We start from the raw sequence: 21110 nt of genomic DNA, 5'->3' as shown, positions 1-21110 counted from the left end.
GGGTAATAGGAGCCTATATAAGAAAAAGACCCAAAAATCGGGACTGTCCCTATAAAATCGGGACATCTGGTCACCCTAAGGGGCGGAGAGTGGGAACCAAGGCCTGAACAGCTAAACACCTCCCTCCACTCTGGCTCCAAAGCTGCTAGCTCCAGCCCCGGCCGGCTGGCTCCCCCAGGGGGCGCTGCAGGAGGAGGCTGAGCACCGGGGCCTGGCGTAGCCCGGGGCAGGCGTGGGCTGGGGAGCGAGCCCGTCTCTCTGGCTGGGAACTGGGGCCGGGCGCGGCTCCAAGTCTGATGTCAGCAGCGCAGTCCGAAGCTGTGATTCGGGGGCAGGCGCGAGCTGTTCTGCTGTGCAGCAGCAGCCGCCCCGGGGCAATGGCCAGGCCTGCCCCCCCCCCCACCCGCTGGCAGGGCGGGTCTCTGCCCCCTTATGCTCCCCTGGGTCCTTCCCTGACCTCTCCCCCGGCAGGAGAGCAGCCCCTTCTCCAGCGTGGAGAGCCCCAACCCCCACCTCCCATGCATGAGAGGATCCCCCCTACCCTTCCCCAGAGGGGAGACCCCTTATAGCCTATCCCCTAGGAGGGGTCACTCCCGTCTGACCTTCCCCTGCTCCTAGAGGGTCGCCCCAAATAGCCCAGCTTCCTTCCACCAGAGGGGAACCCCAATATTCCAGCAGACTTCCAACAAGGGGGCCCCCAATGCTCCAGCCCTTTTCAGCAGAGGGAAACCCCAATCCCCCACACAGCCCCTTTCCACCAAGGGGGACCCCCGTCCCCTCTTTCCAGCAGAAGGGAACCCCAGTATCCTAGCCCATTTCTAGCAGGGGGAACCCCAATACCCAGCCCCCTTCCAACAAGGGGGACCTCCGTTCCCTCCTTCCAGCAGAGGCGACCCCCAATACTCCAGCCCCCTTCCAACAAGGGGGACTCCGTCCCCTTCTTCCAGCAGAAGGGAACCCCAGTATCCCAGCCCATTTCCAGCAGAGAGCTCCAATAGCCCAGCCCCCTTCCAACGAGAGAGGGCCCAACCCCCCTCCTCCGGCTGGCGGAGCCGGTCGGGGGGGGGGGGGGGGCGTCCCGGTCCCTGGCCGAGGGAGGGCCGGCCGGGGCTGGAGGCCATGTGAAGGGAGGGGAGGGCCCAGCCCAGCTGCCTCCTGATTGACTCCCAACTTTCTGCTCCTCCCTTGCACAAACTTTCCCTTCCCTGCGCCTGGCTCCGTGCGCGGATTCCGGAGCCAGCCGCGCTCCCCGCATTCCTGCTGCCCCTGTCACCCCCACCGGCTCCGGCACCCCCAGCTCGCCCGCAGCCGGCCGAGCGCTCCGGAGCACGGAGCAGGTAAGCGCCCCCCCCAGCCCGGGAGGGTCTTTCTTTGCTGTAAGGCGCTTTGCCCCCCTCCCCCTCCGCCCCGGGGGCCCACACTCTTCCTCCCCCCGCTGATCGCTCTAGGTGGGGAGGGGCTCCCCCATGGGACCCCACTTCCCCCCTGCTGATCGCTCTGGGTGGGGAGGGGATCCCCTGTAGGGCCCCCACTCCACCTAGCTGATCTCTCTGTGTGGGGAGGAGGTTCCACCAACACTCCCCTCCCCCCAGCTGAGCTCGCCTGTCCTGGGGGCCCTGTCCTCAGATTAGTTTGGGGGAAGAGCCCCCCCGCAATCCCTTCCCCGAAACTGCAGCTGCCTGGGGCAGCCCTTCCCACTCTGCCCGGGAACTTGAGCTGCTTGGGTGGGGGGGCCTGGCCTGGGAAGGGATCAGCCCCATTGGAACATTAGAGAGGATGTGGAGGTGGAACTGCCCCCAACCCCTTCTCCCCACCCCCAGTGGGTTTGAGCCTTCCCCCCCGCCCCCGGGGGGCTAGTGGGCGCAAGGGGGTGTGGGTTTCACTCTGTGTTAGCTGGGGTGGCCGGTTGCAGTCCTTTGGTTGTGGAAGGACGTATCCATGGCCCTCTCTGCTGCCTCCTCCCACCTCAGTGTTTACCCTCAGCCTGAAGGGGCTCATTTCCCCTCTGGTTAGTGGATTATTATTTTTTAAATCTCTCTCCCCCTCCCCCCCCCCAATAATTCAACAGTTTTCAGTTTCAAAACATCCAATTGCTTCCTCGGGTGCTCTCGCTTTCTGCCCTACGCCTGCCTCTCACTTCAGTTTAAGTTTTTAAGTCAATGGCCTGTGATAGATTTGAATTTATTTTTTTGGCTTCTACTTTGTATCTATGGCCTTTGACCATGTGATTGCTGGAGCTACAGCTCCAAAGAGGCCTTGCGCGCAATATATGATCCATCGATAGTGTGCGTAGAGCCAATACGTTACGTTACATAAACTGCCTCCTTTTCCCTCCAACTCGCTGTGGTAGCTCCCCAAATTTAACTGCTTCCCCTTCTGACTCTGGAGGGCATCATGTGTGTCTTTAGCAACTGCATTGTGTATATGCATGTACAACACATCCATATCTCACACATACACTGGAAGATAATATGCTGGCTGTATATTACACGCTTTGTGCCTAGTCACACAGTCACAGTACTAACGAGTCATTAATTAGATGCATAATTTTCAGCCATGCAGCACATTTGCAATATTTTTCATGCTCTTGCTTTTTCCGGGGGATGGGACCCCAAGCAAAACACACTTAGTTATATGAATCTCCAAAATAACCACATACACAAATAAGCATGTTATGTAGGTAACCATGCAGGTTTGGGTTAACTTTGTGTGTAAATTAGGTTGAATACACAGAAAGGGCACAGTGAGTGTCATTTTGGATTCAGGAATGAAAATCAATATTTTGGGGCACGGGGGGTGGTGTGCCGGGGGAAGGGAAGGGAGATGCCTAGAAACATGGCTTTGGAGGCACCCAACATTGCTTGTCAAAAAACCCCCACCTCCACAGAAAATCCAGTTCAGATTGATTAGTTCTGGGCAGCTGACCCAGAGTGCTAATGAATTAACAAACAGGGAAATGGCGAGCACAGAGGGCAGGGAAGAAAAGTGTGAGGTCCCAGTGGGTCTTCCTTTTGTCTATCATAAATAAGAGCAGTGGTAAATAGGTGGCAGGGCTGTGGCGGTCCGTTCCTCCCCCAGAAAAGAGAGTCAGTCTAAATTGGATAGTTTTGAGGCAAGTGGCCGTGGCCCTGTCCCCCATCTTGCTGCCCATCTGTGGTGAGTCAGGGTTTTTAATGCTGCAACAGAGAACATCTTCCCGGCTCTGATACCCCCTGCTTGTGTGTGGGAAGGGAGTGTTTGTGAGGTGGCTCTAAGGAGGCACATTGTAGTGGTGGTGGCTGAGGTTCTTTGCAATGGAGGTGCTGCCTTGGGGGAGACCTCGCAGCCAGGTTGCCGCCTCTATAGATAACTGGTCACGGCTCTGTAGGGACGTATTGCCGGTTGAGCAGGCCCAGACACGCAGGCACTTGTACCATGCAGGGAATGCCTCTCTAGAAAGCAATAGCTGGGTCACACTATATGCTGCTTGTCTTTAAGAGCCATTTAAAGGCGTTTGTGTTGTTTCTCCCCCCCAGTGCAAACCCTGTTGTGACAAAACATTCACGCTTTTCTCCAGGCACTCTTCTGCCTTTCCACCTCCTGTGAGTTAGGCTGGTATCATGACCCCCATTTTGCAGATGGGGAAAGAGAGGGAAGAGACTTACCCAAGGTTAGGGTGACCAGATGACAAGAACAAAATATTGGGACACGGGGGGGGCGCTGCTGAAGAAAAAAAAAAGCCAGAGTGCAAAATATCGGGACAAATGGCATACATTGGTCGGGATGCGGGACAAACAACTAAATATCCGGATGTCTGGTCACCCTACCCAAGGTCACAGAGCAGGTCATGGGCTGCTGTGAGTAAAACCCAGGTCGGACTCCTGGGCCTGGGCCTTATCCACACACCAGTCTGTCCTTTCTTAGCTCTTAAAATGGATAAATGCTAATAAACCACCATAAGGATAGTGTTAGGAAGGATCTCCAGCATGTGCCATGCTTCATAACCCCTCTCAGCGGCCGGAGTATAACTCTCCTCTAGAAGAATCAGTAGTATAAAGTAGATATATTCTATGTAAGTAGTCACACAATATAATTTAAATACTAGGTAAAGATAAGAAGGGGCGTGTTTGTATATATCTATATCTTGTATTTATAATATAATTTCTAACCGCTAAGGGCAGGTATCGTTCAGCCTGGCAATTTTCATACCAAAATGCTTTCAAGGAAACCACCGTCTCATAGCATCGCTCTCACCCTAAAGAAACTCTGGATCTGAACTTAAGCATATAGACAAAGATGATCAGATCATAAAAGAAAGCAAGGTTTGGCCGGGCCTTTTTGTTAATGTGCTTAGATTGGGGGAGGGAGGAAGGGAATGGATACAAAGGAGAACTAGATAATTCAGGGCCTTGACATATAGGGATTCAGCTCCTTTGGCCTCCGTGTCATCTAACTATCCAGCCAAGCTGGCAGGGAGCGACAACTTGTCTCCATCTGATGGCAGTATGATGGCCTTAGTGAAATAAGTTGCAGTTGCAGCAGTGAGCCCAAGGACTTGCTGTGCCATGGAGACTGGAATATCTTCTCCCGGCTACTAGGGTCTTTGGGGCTCAGGGTTTGCATGTGTGTGTAGCTTCTTCTGCCACTGCCCATGCTGTACCTGCCCTGTGGAGAGACCACTCTGTTTTGCCAGGGCTGTCAGGCTGGCACCGAATACACCTTTAATAAAAATAACTCTAACAAATTGGGGGGAGGGGGGGAAATCGCCCTGTATGTCCTGGGTATTTCTGGTGCACCCGTCACTAGGCCCTGCCTGTCTGACTCTGGTGCTCCAGGCCACGTGCAGGGCTGTTCTTCTGAGTCTCTGTAAATACCTGGCATTTCTTTGTGGAAATATTGAGTGTCTGTGACTAGCTGAGTGTGCAGAGGGAAGGAGGAGGGGTTTGTCCGAGGTGCTGGCAGGTGAGGAAGTGCCAGTGGCTTTGTTTGGAAAGGTGAATGCAGATGATCCCCTCCCTGCTGTGCTGAGAAGAATCTACCAGCATCTGCTTTACACCTGGTACCTTAAAACCCCAGTCAGCCTACAGCTGGATTGTACCAACCACCCCTTTGCTCCCAGCCATCAGAGGTATGAAGCTTATCTTTTTGCTGCGATAGCGCTGCCCATAAGCAGCGATGAATAGGAAGCAGCACCTCCTTCTGGGGACAGCCGGAAACTGTTGCTGCTTCCACCAGTTGTACCAGGCCCGTGTCGACCCAGTAAGAGAGGCGCATCTGAAAGCCTAATTGAGGCTGTGACACACTGCTGACAGTGGGAGGTGGTGCAAGCCCCGGCTAGCAATACAGTGGAGGGAAAAAAAGATTCTCAGCCAATGTGAGAACAGGTTAAAGCTGCACTTCCTGGGAGGTGAGGGTGGAAGTGGGCAATCAACCATAATTAATTCATTAAAAATTAAGTAACCACGCAACTCCTGTCGAACACACACACCAAACACGAGGCCAGCTGCAGGGGATCCCTTGTGCTGGAATGACTTATAGTACAGGTCTGTTGTGAAGAGCAGAGCTGGGCTATGCCTGATCCTTCTGGGCAGGGGAGAGATGTGGATCTCTGCCTCCTCCTTACTGCATGTTCTTAGTCCCACGGAGGCTAGGGGTGAGTGACATTTGGGGTGGGAGGTTCCTGTGATATTTGGGGCACCGGAGGATACCACACGGGATTTAAGCCCCTATGATCTGCCCTTCCAAACATGGATCCTGCTACAACGATTGGTGTTTATTATTTGTATTATGATAGCACCTAGGAGCCCAGGTGTGGCCCAGGACCCAATTGTGCTAGGTGCTGTACAAACACCGAACAAAAAGATGGCCCCAGCTGCAATCTCCTAGAAGTTCCTTTAAGTGTTTAATAAAAAAGGGTGTCTTGAGCCTGAACCCAGTGATAAAATTCTTACTGGGAGCTTTAGTGGGAGCTAAGTGTTGGTCAATCAGTCAGTCCTTGCTGGGAGAGGCATGTGAAAGTTGGCTGAGGGACATCTGATTGACTGACCATGTAGTCTGTAACCCTCTGAACGCCCTTCGCTATGCAGCAGACTCAAGCCACCCCAAGGACTCCCCTGGTGCTCGCCCCATGTATTGTGGTAAATTATTGACCTCCACCATGCAGAATCAGGGAACCGACTCTCCAGGCAGAGCTAGCTGTGCCAAGGGATCACTACGCTCTAATGTGAGTATGTGCTGCTCTCCCAGTCCTGGATTTGAGCCTTGACTTTATAAGAGGCATTATTCAGTGTGGGTTCATTAGACAATAGATGCAAAACTTCCCTTTGTAATGGGAATCGCACCTTTCCTGAGAGTCGGTTAGCGTGGATGTCTGGGGTGTTGGAAGGTGCCTGGAGTGTGTGAGCACCCAATGTTTCTGTCACGTGTTGGTGTTGACTTATGAAACTTTTTGGACCGAGGGAGGGAAGTTAATGATGGGTGAGGATCTTAAGCTGTGTTGTCACTGAGCCTGTAACTCGCACGTGGAAAGATGGCCTCATTGCTAAAGCACAAAAGAGCTGGGTTCTGTTTGGATTTGGGCAAGTCATTTAAACCCCTTTGTGCCTCAGTTTCCCCCTTTGTAAAATGGAAGTGATACTGGTCCTGCTCACTGATACTTGTGAAGCGCTTGACGATCCCCTGCTGGAACACAGCAGAGCAGTGCAAATTGCTATGGAAGTATGATTCTGAAAGCACGGTAATGCACCCTGAGCTGGTGAGGGATGGTTTATGAATTACTTGGGTGGGGACATGCTCTGTCTCCTACTTTCTCAGCCCATCAGGCCGTGCATTTGGGGCAGCTGTTCTGGACGCCTCTATGGACCCATCATAGCTTACGTGGTGCTCTGCATCACTGGTGCTGCAAAATCCTGCCCTGCCATTTCACGGCCACCATGTTGGATTCTCTCTCCTGAGAGGTGAGACCTGATGGGTAGTGCTTGGTTTTGAACAGGAAAACTCTGAGTTTCTCCCCTCTGTAAATCCATGTTTGAGCCTTGTCTGTGCGTACATTGGGCTGAGAGTCTAACAAAGCTTCCGAGCTTTTGAGAGGGGACATGAGCACTCGCTCCCCAGAAGAGTGCATCCAAAATGGCGCCTGGGCCGTCCCAGATCCATGCAGACCTTGGAGCAGTCCTGTGTCTTTCCTGCGCAGCTGCCACTGTTCTAAGACAATAGCCACATGGACAATGTCTTTACTGTTCCTTGTCTGGCCTAGTGGGCTTAGCTTTAGGACTGTGCAGACTTCCTGGAAACATGAGTTTGAATCCCATTTGGATCGACTGAGCCCTTCACTCTCCCAAGTGACATTAATTGATATGGGGTCATGCCGTTTCCTATGAGTAGGTCTGAGTGAGACTTTTAACACTGAGGCGCACATCTTCAAAGGTATTTAGGTGCCTAACTCCCATTGAAATTTATAGGAGTTAGCTCCTCAAAGGTATTTAGGCACATAGGCCTGAGGGCCTGTCTACTGGTTGTGGATATCGAAGTTCTCACTGCCCGAGTGTCCTTGACCACATATTCCCCTATTTTCCTTGTTTAGTGCAATATCCCACTACTTGCCCCCCCACCCTGCCCCCGAGATGGCTGCGTTTCAGTGGTGCTACATTGGTACAGGGGTAAAACACTCTGGGATCTCCTTGGATGAAAGTGAACTCGATTGCAGTAATTTGTAAAGATTTACCACCCAGTGGTATAAAGAGTGAATCCTCTTAACTGGCCCATCTCTGGGCAGAAACCAAAGCAGCCCATTTTAACAGCTGTCTTGAAACTCCCAGGCTCTAGGACAGTGGTTCTCAGCGGGTGGTACGCATACCCCTGGGCTTACACAAAGGTCTTTTGGGAGTACATCAACTCATCTAGATATTTGCTAGTTTTACAACAGGCTACATAAAAAGCACTAGTGAAGTCAGTACAAACTAAACTTCCATACAGACAATGACTTGTTTATACTGCTCTATATACTATACACTGAAATGTAAGTACAATATTTATATTCCAATGGATTTATTTTATAATTATATGGTAAAAATGAGGAAGTCAGTACTAGTGGCTGTGACACTTTTTGTATTTTTAGGTCTGATTTTGTAAGCAAGTAGTTTTTAAGTGAGGTGAAATTTGGGGTTACGCAAGGCAAATCAGCCTCCTGAAAAGGGTACAGTTGTCTGAAAAGGCTGAGAGCCACTGCTCCAGGATACCTTGTGCCACATGATACTATGTATTTAAAAGTTATGACAATAGCACCTAGAAGCCCCAGCCAAGACCTGGGCCCCATTTTGCTAGGGACTGTACACACATAGTGAGAGATGGTGCCAGCTCCTAAAACGTAGTATAAATAGGCAAGATAGACAAAGGGTGAGAGGCGAGAAGGCATATTATCTCCATTTTACAAATGGGGAGCTGAGAGTCAGAGAACAGGTGACTTTTCCAAGGTAATGCAGGGAGTCTGTGGCAGGGCTGTGACTGAACCCAGGTTGCCCAAGCCTCAGTCCAGTGTCTTAACCACAGGACCAAAAGCAACGTATGAAATAAACACGATCATTGGCAGCATTAAAAGGCTTGAAGAACCGTAATGAACACGAGAGCCTGACCCGTCTCGCAGCCTTGATAGCACAGCAGAAGGCCACACTTTGGGAAAGCGAGGCCCGCAAATCACCCTTCCTGTGTGTAAATGACTGTGGCTAGACTACTGGGTATCAGGCATGGTAGGTATCCGCAGGTTAAAGTCATGAAATAGACCAATCGGCTCTGGTCCCTGGCAATCATCCCAATTAGTCTAATGATCGGGCTGGTTGAGGTTATCTTAGTGCATGTCTGTAGCACGATGAGGGTGGGTATCTACCATATAAAGAGGAGTGAAAAATTGTTTACAGTGAATATTTTTGTGCGGACCCAAGAGATAAAATGTGAGCAATACAAAAAACGCCACCTTTTAAACAAACAAGCTGTGCAGAACCCAAAGTTTGTCGGCAAAACTCCCATCATCTTCAGGGGGAGCTGGGGGGAAGCAGAGCTGGGCAGAGAGAAACAGAAGGGACAGCTTTACATGCTGTGATTATTAGAAGAGATTTGAATGTATACAGAAGGGGCTGGAACCAGAACCCCAGATCCAAACACTTGGAGGAATGTCAGATATGGACTCCACCTGTGACCCATTTCTAGCGAGAGGTCAGTCCGAACTTGTAGAGGTCCCATTAGTTAGCTGAGGGCTTGCCTACATGGAAACAGCCAAGAAAGTTAATCTGAATTAACTAGGGTGTGAATTTGAAGTGGCTTAGTGAAACCTCATTAAATCCCTGTGTGGACACTGTAAATCAGAATTAAAGTGGCCTTAATTCAGTTTAGTTTGGAAGGCCACGTCTACACTGTAGCAGAATAGCTGCGGAGCTTTAGCTATACTGCTCTAATCCTGTAGTGTAGACGCAGGCTAAGGTGATGGAAGGTGTTTTTCCATCACTATAGGAAGGGGTTTTCTGCCACTCTAGGAACTGCACCTCCATGAGTAAGGGTAGCTAGGTGAACAGAGGCATTCTTCTGTCAGCCTAGCTGTATCTCTGCTGGGGGTTAGATTGTCATAGCTACGGCACTCAGGGGTGTGAGTTTTTCACAATCCTGGGTGCTGTAGTTATGTTGACCTAAATTTTAAGTGTAGACCATGACTAAGTGAATTAAGCAAAAGCAAATTAAGGCCTCTTTAATTCTGAATAAGGGTGCTCACACAGGGATTTAATGCAGTTTAACTAATCCACTTCAAATTCACACCTTTAGTTAATTCGGCTTGATTTTCCTGGAGGTCCTCATGTAGACATGCCCTGAGACAGCATGTGCGCAGCGGTCTAGGAGTTGGGACTCCAGGTTCTTTTCTCAGCTTTGGTAGAGACCAGTGGTAGAGACCTTTTTTTCATTTGCAGAGCCCTAAAAATTTTTGAATGGAGGTGTGGACCCCTTTGGAAATCTTAGACGTAGTCTGCAGACACTCCCCCCTCCCCCCCCCCCCCCTCGGGGTTCATGGACCATAGGTTGAAAACCACTGGTCTTGGACAAGTTGCTTCACCTCTCTGTGCCTCAGTTTTCCCTATTTTCTGTAAAATAGGTCTCATAACCCCTATCTCTATGGATTCTAGTGAAGCGTAACAGTTTTTAAAGTGCTTTGAGATCCTTGGATTGGAGCGCGAAGCGTTTTCTTCATGACTGTCTCTTCCTAGCTCCTCGTAAAATTAGATCCAGCTGTTCACAAAAGTCACTAATTTCCCCAGAAGATGTTCTGAGCCTGTAAACTTTGAGCAACTCTGAGTAAGTGGAGGATGGGCTGTAGTTCTCATGCCAGCTCCCCAACCATTTCTCCCCATCCCCCAGAGGCAGGGAGCTCATATTGCTGACATTTAGGCAACTGTCCTTTTATTTTAGTTAAACTCAGCATTAATGTTATTAGCAGGAAGGCTTGAGCACTTCATAGCCCCACTGCCCACCCTGTGGGGAGCAAGGCCTTGCATGTGGCCCTCTGCTCTGAGTCCCCTCCGCAATGAGAAGCCAGGTTTACCCTCAAACGAACCTCCGAGAACTGGGCAGCCCGAGGCTATGTCGCCTTTTTGGCTTCCCCTGTGTTTGTGCTGGGGTCCTCACCATAACATAGATGTGCCCCCACAAGACTCCCTCCAGAACCCACCCGGATCAGCCACGCTCAGGGGCCAGCAGGGCATTTATGGGTCATTCCTTCCTCACCACAGCACACCTGAGACTTAAGCTACCACTCCACCAGCTGCAGTACGGCCAGAAAGGCCTCCCCGTCTCTAGCTTGCCCACTCCCTGCAGATTGGGAAGCTGGCGTGGTAGAGCAAAGAGGGAGGGAATGGTGGGGGGAGAGAGAGTCTGTGATTACTGGGTTGGTTAGATAATTGTGGGCGGGTGAGGGGAGCTGATGCATTGGAACAGGATCAGCTTAACTACTGGGCTGTGCTCTTGTCTGGAACTCCTTCTCTATTAATAATATCGCCTTCAATATTTTTAGCAACTTACATTCTCTATATGCAGGAGGCGCTTCACCCACCACTGACATGCTGCCACCTCAGCAGTGGGGGCGCAGCAGCTGTTTTAACAGCACAGAGCTGCAAGGCTGAATCTTAGGGCAGGAAGTGAAGGAGGTGCTTGCCTCCAGTTGGAAGTGTGAAGGGGGAGTTCAGTTGGCTAGGAGGTAATGAATCAACCCCGGAAGTGGACCAAGACACCAGAGGTATCCTGCTCTTGTGATCAATGCTGTGGGATCTTTAATGACTGCAATTGAGCAGGCTCTTGGTTTTATGTGGCTTGCCCAAAGGATGAGTTTTACCTAGGTGCTTTCGGGTCCAAGTACCTAATGCCTCTATTTCACAGGGGCAGCTTTATGTATTTTGCCGTCCCAAGCACGGCAGTGAGGCAGCCTTCGGCGGCATGCCTGCAGGAGGTCCGCTGGTCCCACGCCTTCGGCGTACCCGCCGCCAAAGCCGCAGGACCGGCGGACCTCCCGCAGGCATGCCGCCGAAGGCTGCCTCACTGCCGCCCTCGTGGCGACCGGCAGGCTGCCCCCCGCGGCTTGCCGCCCCCGGCACGTGCTTGGTGCGCTGGTGCCTGGAGCTGCCCCTGCTATTTCAGCAGGGGTCCTGATAATCAGTATGTACTTAGCAGGCTTCTTCCTGTATTGGAAAGCTGCAGAAATTCTCACAGCACATGGCGCTGTGACTAGAAGTGACTGAGCTAAGTTCTCCCATGTTGAGTGGAAATTGCTTGGAAGAGCAAGATGAGAGGGAAAGAATGTGGTGAAGGCAGTGGACTGGGACTCGGGAGATCAGAGTTCATTTCGCAGCTCTGCCATATGCTTCTGGTGTGATCATGGGCAAGTCACTTCATCTCACTGTGCCATAGTTCCTCAGCTGCAGAATGAGGATGATGATGCTTCCTTTGGCTTGTCTCTTTAAACACGTCAGGATGGTCTCTCACCATGTTTGGCCAGCACTGAACACAGCGGGCCCTTGATCTCAGTTGGGGCCCAGTCTCTCCTGCAGTATAAATAATAGTAAGAGCATTACTGTTCAGTTCTAGAAACACAAGAATAATTTATATGGGGCTCATCCTGGAGGATCCCAAGAGCTTAATAAATTATGTGTGCACAGCACCCCTGCAAAGCACAAAGGGTAGCAACCTTCCAGGACATGGCTGGGTGAATTTTGCCAGGGACTGAGATGATTTAATGTCCCTGCTCAGCAGATTGGATCTTGCTGTTTGGGGTCTCATCAGAAAGACCTGCACATTGGAAGCCGCATGGTTCTTAATTTACAGGGGAGGGGGACGCTCACTGGGAAAAGGGTCTGGATACTCCAGACCAGAAACCTAAAGGCCACAATGGTGGGAGTCTAGAAATACACAGACCACCGAGCCAGCCCTCTGGCTGTCAGTCTAGGTAAACATATTCCAGACTCTGGGCTGCAAAAATATACGTGACCCCGTAGGATTCCCTTTTTCCGCATTAGCTGCCTCCTGGTGGGGATATCGGTTCTTGTTAGTTTCCTCACCGGCCTCTCTGCAGAGCGTGTTCCCCTTTGGTCGTTCTGTGCGGCGTTCATTCATGAGTCATCTGTTTAGCTCCAATGCATGGAATTGCACAGTGCATTGATTGTCCACGCAGGGCCCGTTGCCTGTTTCCTGTATGTATGGTGAAATACATACTCCTGTTACGGTTTCTGCAAATGTGTGAGATGATGAAACCCTCTGGAAGGGGCTCCTGTGGAGACATTTATCCCGTGATGCCACCTGTGTGGAGGGATTCCTCCCATGATACCCAGGACAGTATGCCAAGGGAAAGTGACTTGTAATGGTGAGGAGTGCTTGGCTTCCGCCAGACTGAATGGCTTTTTCCTCGGCTTCGGAAAGGTGTGAAGGCCATTTCCCATTCCGGAGCTGGGTTGTCATGTGTAGGCCAGTGGGTCGTGCTGAGGGTTGCTCTGGTTTGGTAAGGTGGTGCTTTCAGATTGCCCACAGCACCCAGCTATGAATCAGGGCTGATGCCTCAGGGGCGGCTGTGTCTCCTAGGCAGAGGGTGAGGGCAGTGATTGCAGCTGCTTCCATGGTGAGGATTGGGTTACACGGGGGTGGAGGGAAGGGAGAGGCAGCCTGGGACGAGGGAGTGGGTGTGAAAGAACTGGAGCCTTCCTGTTTGCACAGGGGTTATAGACACCTTATGGCCCCTCTTTAGACTGGCTATCCCTGCCCCACAGATCTAAGGCTTTGTCTAAGTCAATAGGGAATGAAATTGACATAGGCCTTTTCAAACTGATTTGAGAGTCCACACAGGCGTTGGCACCAATTTAGCAACCCCGGTTTAAAAAGACACCCTTAGTTAAACCTATACAATGCTGTTTGTAGGCTGGGCCTAAGGCAGAGCTGGCTGGGAGACTGGGAACAGTTGCTCAGGAGTGGGAGGGTGTGGGCAGTTGTTGGGATGGAGAATTCCCAAACGCGTGTTTGGAAGAAGGAGGAGCTTGGACAAGGAGAGGGGAGACAGTTCTGAATATGGAGGGGGCAGTAGGAGAGAAAATGCAAAGACCAGAGTGGGGTGGAGGAATTTGCCACTCCAGTTCCTTCCTTGGGAAGGTAAGCCTTAGGGCACAAGGCCTATTTGGGTTCAGTGGCACCAGGACAATCCTTTATGTGGACATCTGGAGTCCTTTGCCTCCCAGAGCATCTGAAATGACTAAGAGCTGGCCAGAGAACCCTGAGCTGGTTCACATCTGTCGTACTGAGAACATCTGGGATACCCCCACCTATATACCCCCGCCTCTCCCATGATGATCCTGGTTTCCTTGGCTTATTGTTTTTTCCTGATTCTATAGAAATGGTTATTTCTAGATTAAGATATCCTAGGAGAATGACTTATGGATTTGCCTTTTCCTCTGAATTCCAACCCCTTCTCGTGACCAGGTCCTAGCAAAGTATCCGGTGGCCGTTGGGTGTGTGTCTGTGGCGTAGACGTTGTCCATCTTACCTCGGACAGCCAATCCCTAAAGCCAGCTCTGGCCCCGTTTATTCAGGCTGGAATGCGTAATTAATCATCTTGGCCAGACCATGGGCTTGCTAAGCTGATTGCCTGAACACTTTCAGCAGAGACTGCTTCTCTGCTTCAGCCTCCCGCATCTCTTCCTTGGGTCTTGTGCCGTTTAAGCCTATGGGATCTCTGGGAAATTGGCTTTGCTTCCAAGCCATGCTGGGAATTCAAACGCTTGAAGCCACTTTCTCTGCTTGGATCGGCAGGTTCTCAAGCTCAGTAGGTCAGAGTTGTTTCTCACCATCAGCAAACAGCAAATTATAATTGGAAATAAAGGTTTAACTTGTAATGATATTTCTCAGCATGCTACTGGCCAAATTACATCCGGTCTAAGTCATTCCCCTGGCAATTGGAAACTTCCTGTCCTAACTGTGCGCTGTTCAGTGGCTGCCGTGCTCCAGAGATGGCTGTGCTTCAGTGATGGGTGAAGTGACTCCAGTATGTAGGAGCTTGATCCTGAGGTGTGCTAAGCACCATTAATTCCTGGTGGATGATCCAGTGGGAGTGTCAGGCCTCTTGGGAACAGGGCTACAGTTTGTAAAACCTTTTGGGCCCTGCAGGGTTTGACCCATTCAAGATACATTTCCTGAGGTGGTCAGAGGTGCTGGGCTGAGTGAAAAGGCCTAAGCCCCATTCCTTCTGAGCCTCGGTTCCCTGGTGTCCCGTCTCCACGCCTCGCTGGTGTCTGGGCAGGAAAGTTCCTCTGTGGATCACTGGGGAGGAAAAGGAGCAGCTTTGTTAGGATGGGGTCTGTGGCCATCTGCCTCGCTGTGCACGGGCTGGGGCCTGTGTCCTTGCTTGTAACTGGTGGGTAGGAGGTGACCAGCACATCTGGGGACACAAGTAGCCTAAAGGGGACGGGATGGACTTGGTGGTTGCCTGGGAGACCCAAGCCCACTCTCCAGTCTGCTGTCGCTTTAGGAGCCACCATCCATCAGTGCTGCATCCCTCGTGGCCTCGGAGCCACGTGGCCTCTTGTGGTTTCCTCGCTCCGATTGCTTCCTGAGCTCCACGCCAGTCCGGAAAAGACAGGAAGTGATAGAGGAAAGGAAATTACTCAGGCTGTCTCGCAAGGGAGCAGGAGTCGGGGGGAGGGGTGTCTGGGAGAGTCCCAGGACTTCCAAGTCTGGATCATCCAGGGGCCCTTTGGCATCCATTCCCCTGTCTGTCTGAATGGTGGGGTGGGGTGGGAACGCAGGAAAGGAGGATGGATCCAGTGAGGGGCGGGCATGAGAGACAGGCACTCACTAACTGGCTTGTTACTGAGCTACACTTCCCTCTGAAACTTTGCTTTTACAGAGCCTATAGTGCCACATCAGTGGCTTGGAGTTCTAAGTCCCTTCTGCAGGCAGGATCCTTGCAAGGGGATATACCCTGATGGTAGCAAGTAGTAGAAGTGAAGTCTGCTTCCAAGCAATGGGAATCCCTAAATATCAAAGGGCCTTGCAGCTCGGAAACAGTTTAGAAAAAGATCACAAACCCCCACCCATTAGTATGGATTGGTCTCTGAGGTTTGGTCCCTATGGGAGCACTGTTGGGTAGAAATACCTTGGTGGTGTGCTCTGCTGATTAATACAATGCTTTCCACCACCACCACTCCCAGGATCCCGTACTACTGTTCAAGCTAAAGACAGGGATTGCTTTATTCCTTGCTGAAAGGCAACCACTTCTGGGGTAGAGCATGTGAGAGTGTTTTCCAGGAGGGGAAGAAGTGAACGGAAACTACTCCCATGGAAACCGTGGGGAAGGGAGGTGGTTAGGGTCTGCAGAATGTGGTCACCCAACCTGCGATGTGACCAGGACGCCAGGATTAACACCCTGACTCTTGGAAAAACTGCCATGAAGTCTTTCATGGCCAGGATTTCTGAAAGGCAGTGAACCTCCTAGTGCTCCACTGGGGCACCATCTGTTGAGCCGCTAACGCTGCCTGAAGAGTCCTTGGAACGCTCCCATCTGGGGATCCCCCAGCCCAAACGTGTGAGGTTAGAGGCCCTGGTGATAGGCCTGCAGGCTGAGGCTGTGGTTGCTGATGGAGATCTCTCTGGTGAGGGCTGGCCAGGTGGTGCAGTCACCACAGGTGAAAATCTGAGATCCCCGGGCAGGCAGCAATACCACGCGCTCTGTCTTTGGGGAGAGGCGAGCACTGGCAGTCCCATGCACCTCCACCGATGCTTGGGACAGTGTGGAGGGGCTCAGAAGTGGTGTTGGGAACCAGGACGTGTGGGGCCTTTCACGAGAGCTGCCAGGTTGGACGCTGGATGTCAAGCAGGTCAACTCCCCCATCCCCAAGCTGGTGTTGACAACGCTTCTCACACCGCTGTGGACAGAATCGACCATTGTGTGCCCTGTAAAGAGCATCGGACGTGGCCTACCCCGGCCCACAGGCCGTAGAGACAGTGAAAGAAACAGAGCAGCTGGCACATCATTCCCGTGGCTGTTTTAATTTCTTACACTAACATCCCTCGCCATCGAGGATTTTAGAAGCACCCTCCCTACACGGACACCCCCTTGTTGTTCCCTGCCACCCCTGTAGGATGGAGCACTGTGAATCTGGGGGTCCCTTCTCCCTACAGGCTCCCCTGAAACCACTCCACCTTCCCACCTTCTGAGCTGCACCGCCCCCCCTCAGGCTTTGCAGGTGGCAGCCTGGCTTTCCCGCCCCGTCCCTGCCTCCCTCCCCCATTTCCTTCCCGTGCACACAGTCGGATAAAATGTATTAACATGCAGACAAAACAAACATGGGAGAGATGGGGGGGGGCGTGGGGGAGAGGCTGAGAGGCAGCATCATGGAGAATGCCCCCCGGCAAGCATTCTCCTTCCAGAAATTAGAAGCATATTAAAGAAGGCCTCTGCGTGCTTGCAAATTGTTTCCTCCTGTTGGAGTTCAGAGCCTGCTTTTGGGGCTTTGCGTTCTCTTGGCTAACGCTCTTAACACATGAGGAGGGGCTGGAGAGCTGCTGTGTGAAATGGCTTGGGGCCGTTACATGGGCATGCTGTCCTGGAAGGGAAATGTTTGCACCCCCCCCCCCCCCCGATGGCTCTGAATTCCAGTAGTGCTGTCTATTTCAAAATATCCCAAAGTCCTCCTCAAGCTGTGTATATCTTGGCATCGCTGAACTGCAGCCACCTCTGGGGTGGAATGCAGCAGCTGTCTGGCGGCACACAGCAACGCTTCACTACAGCCCTCAGGAGGGGAAGGGAAGAGCGAGCTGGGGAGTTCTAGATGATGAGATGGTGTCGTTCAGATAATCGCACTGGAACTGCAGCCAGGTTGCTGGGGTTAATGCCCCAGCTCTTGCAGGAATCATTGGGGGTCCTTCATGGAGTGAGCAGGACCTCAGCTTTGCTGGGTCTCTGAATAAATGCTTCTTGCATTCGAGCTCCAATGAGGCAGAGAGTCCCACAATTGGGAGAGGGGACCCTCCTGTCCCACCCCTCAGATTTTAGTTGATTGCAAAGTCCCAAGTGGCTGATACCCAGTCTCTGTATCGCCTAGCTCCCTGAAGTGCCTGCTTGACCCCGGCACAGGGACAGGCTGGGCTGCATAATCCCAGGCACAGAGACTGCTGTCTGTCCTGCCCAGAGACCCCGTCTCTCCCCAGCCAGGGCATCTTTGTATCTTTGTCAGTGCCCTGCTCGCCTGTGGAGCAGTCTAGGGCTCGTGGGCAGCATCTGGTGGGATGGGAGCTCTGCTGCGGTAGTGCAGGGTATGCAAGTGGCAGGGGCCCAGTGACCACCAGGCTGCTTCCTCCTGTTCCCAAATTGCTATCTGTGGCTCCACTCAGGGAGAAAGCCGGGCAGCCGGCCTGCTGCTGGCGTTGCTGCGGGGGACATTGTCCTTGAGTTACGCAAATGGCCGGGCCCTTGTGAGGGCCCCACACCCATGGTGATGAGCCTGCAGTGACCACACAGGATCTATAGTGTGTATCTGCTCCCTGGCAATGCTGGGTCGATGTCTGTGTTGCCAGGGGAGTTCTGTAAGTATTGCCGGCCCCCTCACCTCTGGGCTGAGCTCCCATGACCATGGGGGGCTGGAGGCCCCCTCCCAGCCTGCTCCCGTGACCATGGGGGATCTGTACAGGCTTTCTCAAGCCGCTCCCAAACAACTTTCACACCACAAACAGGGTGAGTTGCTTGATGCGTTTCATGAAAACTTCCCCTCAGATTTGTGGTTTGGCTGGGAAGCTCACACTAGCAGCTCTAAATGTGACCCATTAAAACCCCGATGTCCTTGGGGGCGCAGGGGACACTTGGATGATGGTTCTGCTCTGGGCCTCTCTGGATTTCTGCTCCAGCCCAGGCCTCTCTCCGATCCTTTCGCTGGGACTCTGTCTCGCCGGCCCCTCTGACAGAGAGCTGTGCCAGGCCAGCAGACTGCTGCTGCGCTGGAGACTTGAACCTGGCAATCGAATTCCATCCCTCCCCCTGTGCTATAAATACACCCAATGCGTCTCCCCCAGGATGGGGCCGCAGAGCGAGGGAGCAGGCAGCGTTGGTGGGAGCTTGCCCCGCTGAGCTGTGAAACCTCCCGGACGCTCTGGTAACTGAACGCTGCCCACTGGCCTTGGCTTGTCTCTGGGGCTGGGAATGGGGAGCCGCTTGGCGAGGCGGGGGAGTGAATCTCTCTGCCTTCCCGAAGGTCACGGTGACCTTCTCTTTCTCTGGCCCTTTGTACAGCTCCTTACTCAGGTGTGTGAGCGTGGCCAGGCTGGGCCAGCCCTGCCGTTTGGCTGCTTTACCTGCTGTGGTGAACGTCTCCCTTAGGGGATGTGGTAGAATTCTCCCCATAGGAGGTTGTGGCAGTATAATACACGCTCCACAGGGCTTCCCTTCCATCTCTCTCTCCTGTTCCTCTCCCATCCTGTGGGTTACTGCAAGGGCTGATCCCAGCTATCCCTATTTCACTTGATGGTCATTTACATTTGTGTGGTGCCTCTTGTCCTCAAGGATCCCACAGGGACATATGACAATGTATACACAGCCCCAAAATGCAGCCACCTCTGGGGAGGAAAATGGCTGGCCCTGCACAATGGTGAGTGTTGGGGCAATCCTCTCCAGGCAGGACCTCATGTCAGCTGCATGGAACTCTGCAGGCCTAGGGGTGGTGAACATGGTGCTTAGACAACAAAGCCATGTGTTTGTGTGTTTGAAGCCACGTGAACAGGTTTGGCACAGAGCAGGGAAGCCAGTTTCTCCTCTCTGCTCCTTCTCCCCTCCCCACCCTACATCGGGGGGCCCTGCACCCTGTTGGTGTGAGCCCCTTTCTAACTGCAGGGCTGCTGCTCTGGAGGGATCTCCCTCCCCTCCATCGCCTCAGCAGAGAGCAGCAGGTGGGTGTGAGCTCTTGCCTGAAACTCCCCGCAGGGGGAAATCGGAGTGGAACATGCAGCCTTGGATTCCCCCCCCCCTCCCCCCCCCCCGGCTTTCTTGTCAGCAGGAGTGGATTCTGCACCAGGGGAGGTCACGCCCAGGCTGTAAGCTGAAACTTTTTGTCTTTCAGGTGAGAGGTGCAGCTTGCTGCACTAGCTCCCAGCCAGCAGCCTCCTGTCTGGGCTTGTCTGTGAACTTTTATCCTTTTTAAATGCGGGGGGCCCGGGGAAAGACGAGCTCCCCTTTGCGCCCAGCAAGGACAGACCCAGCACCAGCCAACCTGGTGGGCCCACAGTGAGACATTAAGATAGGAGCTGAACCAGTTCACAGGGCAGCTGTCCCTTCCTATCACCTATGTCAACAAATCCTCCTGCCTTCCCAACTCTCCTGTAGCAGATCCTGCTTCCACCCCTGCTCCAATACGTCCTAGCTAGCTTCCCTTCTTCTCTCCCCAGCAGCAGGAGGCACTTTCCTGATTGCAACCCTGAGTGTGCTCCAGTGCTGTGGCACAGAGCTGGGGAGACCCTAAGACCAGGATGGGAGCTAGACTCTGTTGTTCCCAATGCTTCTGCCTCTCCTCCTAGTTAATTCCGGAATGCAGGAACCTTCTCCTCTAACCTTCGCTTCAGGTGAGAATCCTCCTTCCAGTTCTGCTGCAGTAAGATGCTAGGTGCAGAGGCTTCTTGGGAGATCTCTCCCCGACAGCAGTGTCCGGAGACACTCAGGGTCTGGCTGAGCCATACCCCACCTGTGCAGGCTGCTCTCAGCCCTGATGTCACTGCAGAGGAGGGCAGCACCAGCAGTGGAGGGGCAGGCAGGATCCTTGCAGAAGGAGAGTGTAAATGCATAGCTTGAATTAGTGGTGAGGAAAGGGCTTGAAATACCTTTTCTAAAGTGTCTGCAGGGTATAATTCCCAAGAAGGATCATGGGTTGTTTAGAGGGGAGTAAGAAGGTGGAAATAAGGAAAGGAGAACGTAAGCTGAATGTCAGGACAGCCTGCCTGGCTGTGATCTCTATCAGGAAGTGGAACAGGCTCTCTGGGGAAGGGGTGAATACACCACTGCTTGGGATGGTTAAAAAGCAGCCTGGACAAAACGCTGGATAACCAGGAGCCACCCTGCACTGGCTGCTAGGCAGGAACTGTGATGGTCTGTCTCTGGTGTCTGGGGCTTCTGGTGCAAGCAGGGTGTGTAGGGGAGGGTCTCCAGTGCACTTTGAAACAAACCTGAGCATGTGTCAGCTTAACATCAGAATGTCCATCCTGGGTCAGACCAATGGTCCATCTAGCCCAGTGTCCTGTCTTCCAACAGTGGCCAATGCCAGGTGCTTCAGAGGGAATGAGGAGAACAGGGCAATTATAGTTATCCATCTCCTGTGGTCCACGCCCAGCTTCTGGCAAACAAGAGGCTAAGGACATTCAGAGCATGGGGTTGCATCCCTGCCCATCTTGGCTAATAGCCATTGATGGACCAATCCTCCAGGAACTTATCTAGTTCTTTTTTGAACCCTGTTATAGTTTTGGCCTTCACAACATCCCCTGGCAATGAGTTCCCCAGGCTAAAAATGAGACATGTATTTGGGAGCCTGTGAGATCATCTCATTCTGTATCATGTTGTAACCTTGCCCTTCCCTGTAAATAGGGGCATG

The 21110-nt window shown here is 52.5% G+C and overlaps 1 protein-coding gene across 3 annotated transcripts in view; it reads left to right on the top strand.

The window, feature by feature from the left end:
• The first annotated feature begins 1177 nt into the window (after nucleotides 1-1177).
• TEAD3 (TEA domain transcription factor 3) overlaps nucleotides 1178-21110 on the top strand; it is a 57034-nt gene continuing 37101 nt past the window's right edge. For 2 of the 3 annotated variants that reach the window (XM_054025336.1, XM_054025335.1), the window contains exon 1: nucleotides 1179-1337. The gene's annotated coding sequence lies outside the window, so the exon portion shown is untranslated. Of the gene's footprint in view, nucleotides 1338-21110 lie in introns of all 3 variants that reach the window. The other variant, XM_054025334.1, reaches the window with a different exon arrangement.

The sequence above is a fragment of the Malaclemys terrapin genome, chromosome 4 (genome assembly GCF_027887155.1).
Source record: "Malaclemys terrapin pileata isolate rMalTer1 chromosome 4, rMalTer1.hap1, whole genome shotgun sequence".
NCBI lineage: Eukaryota > Metazoa > Chordata > Testudines > Emydidae > Malaclemys > Malaclemys terrapin.
Note: the sequence above shows the minus strand (reverse complement) of the source record. Positions and strands in the feature narration are given on the sequence as shown.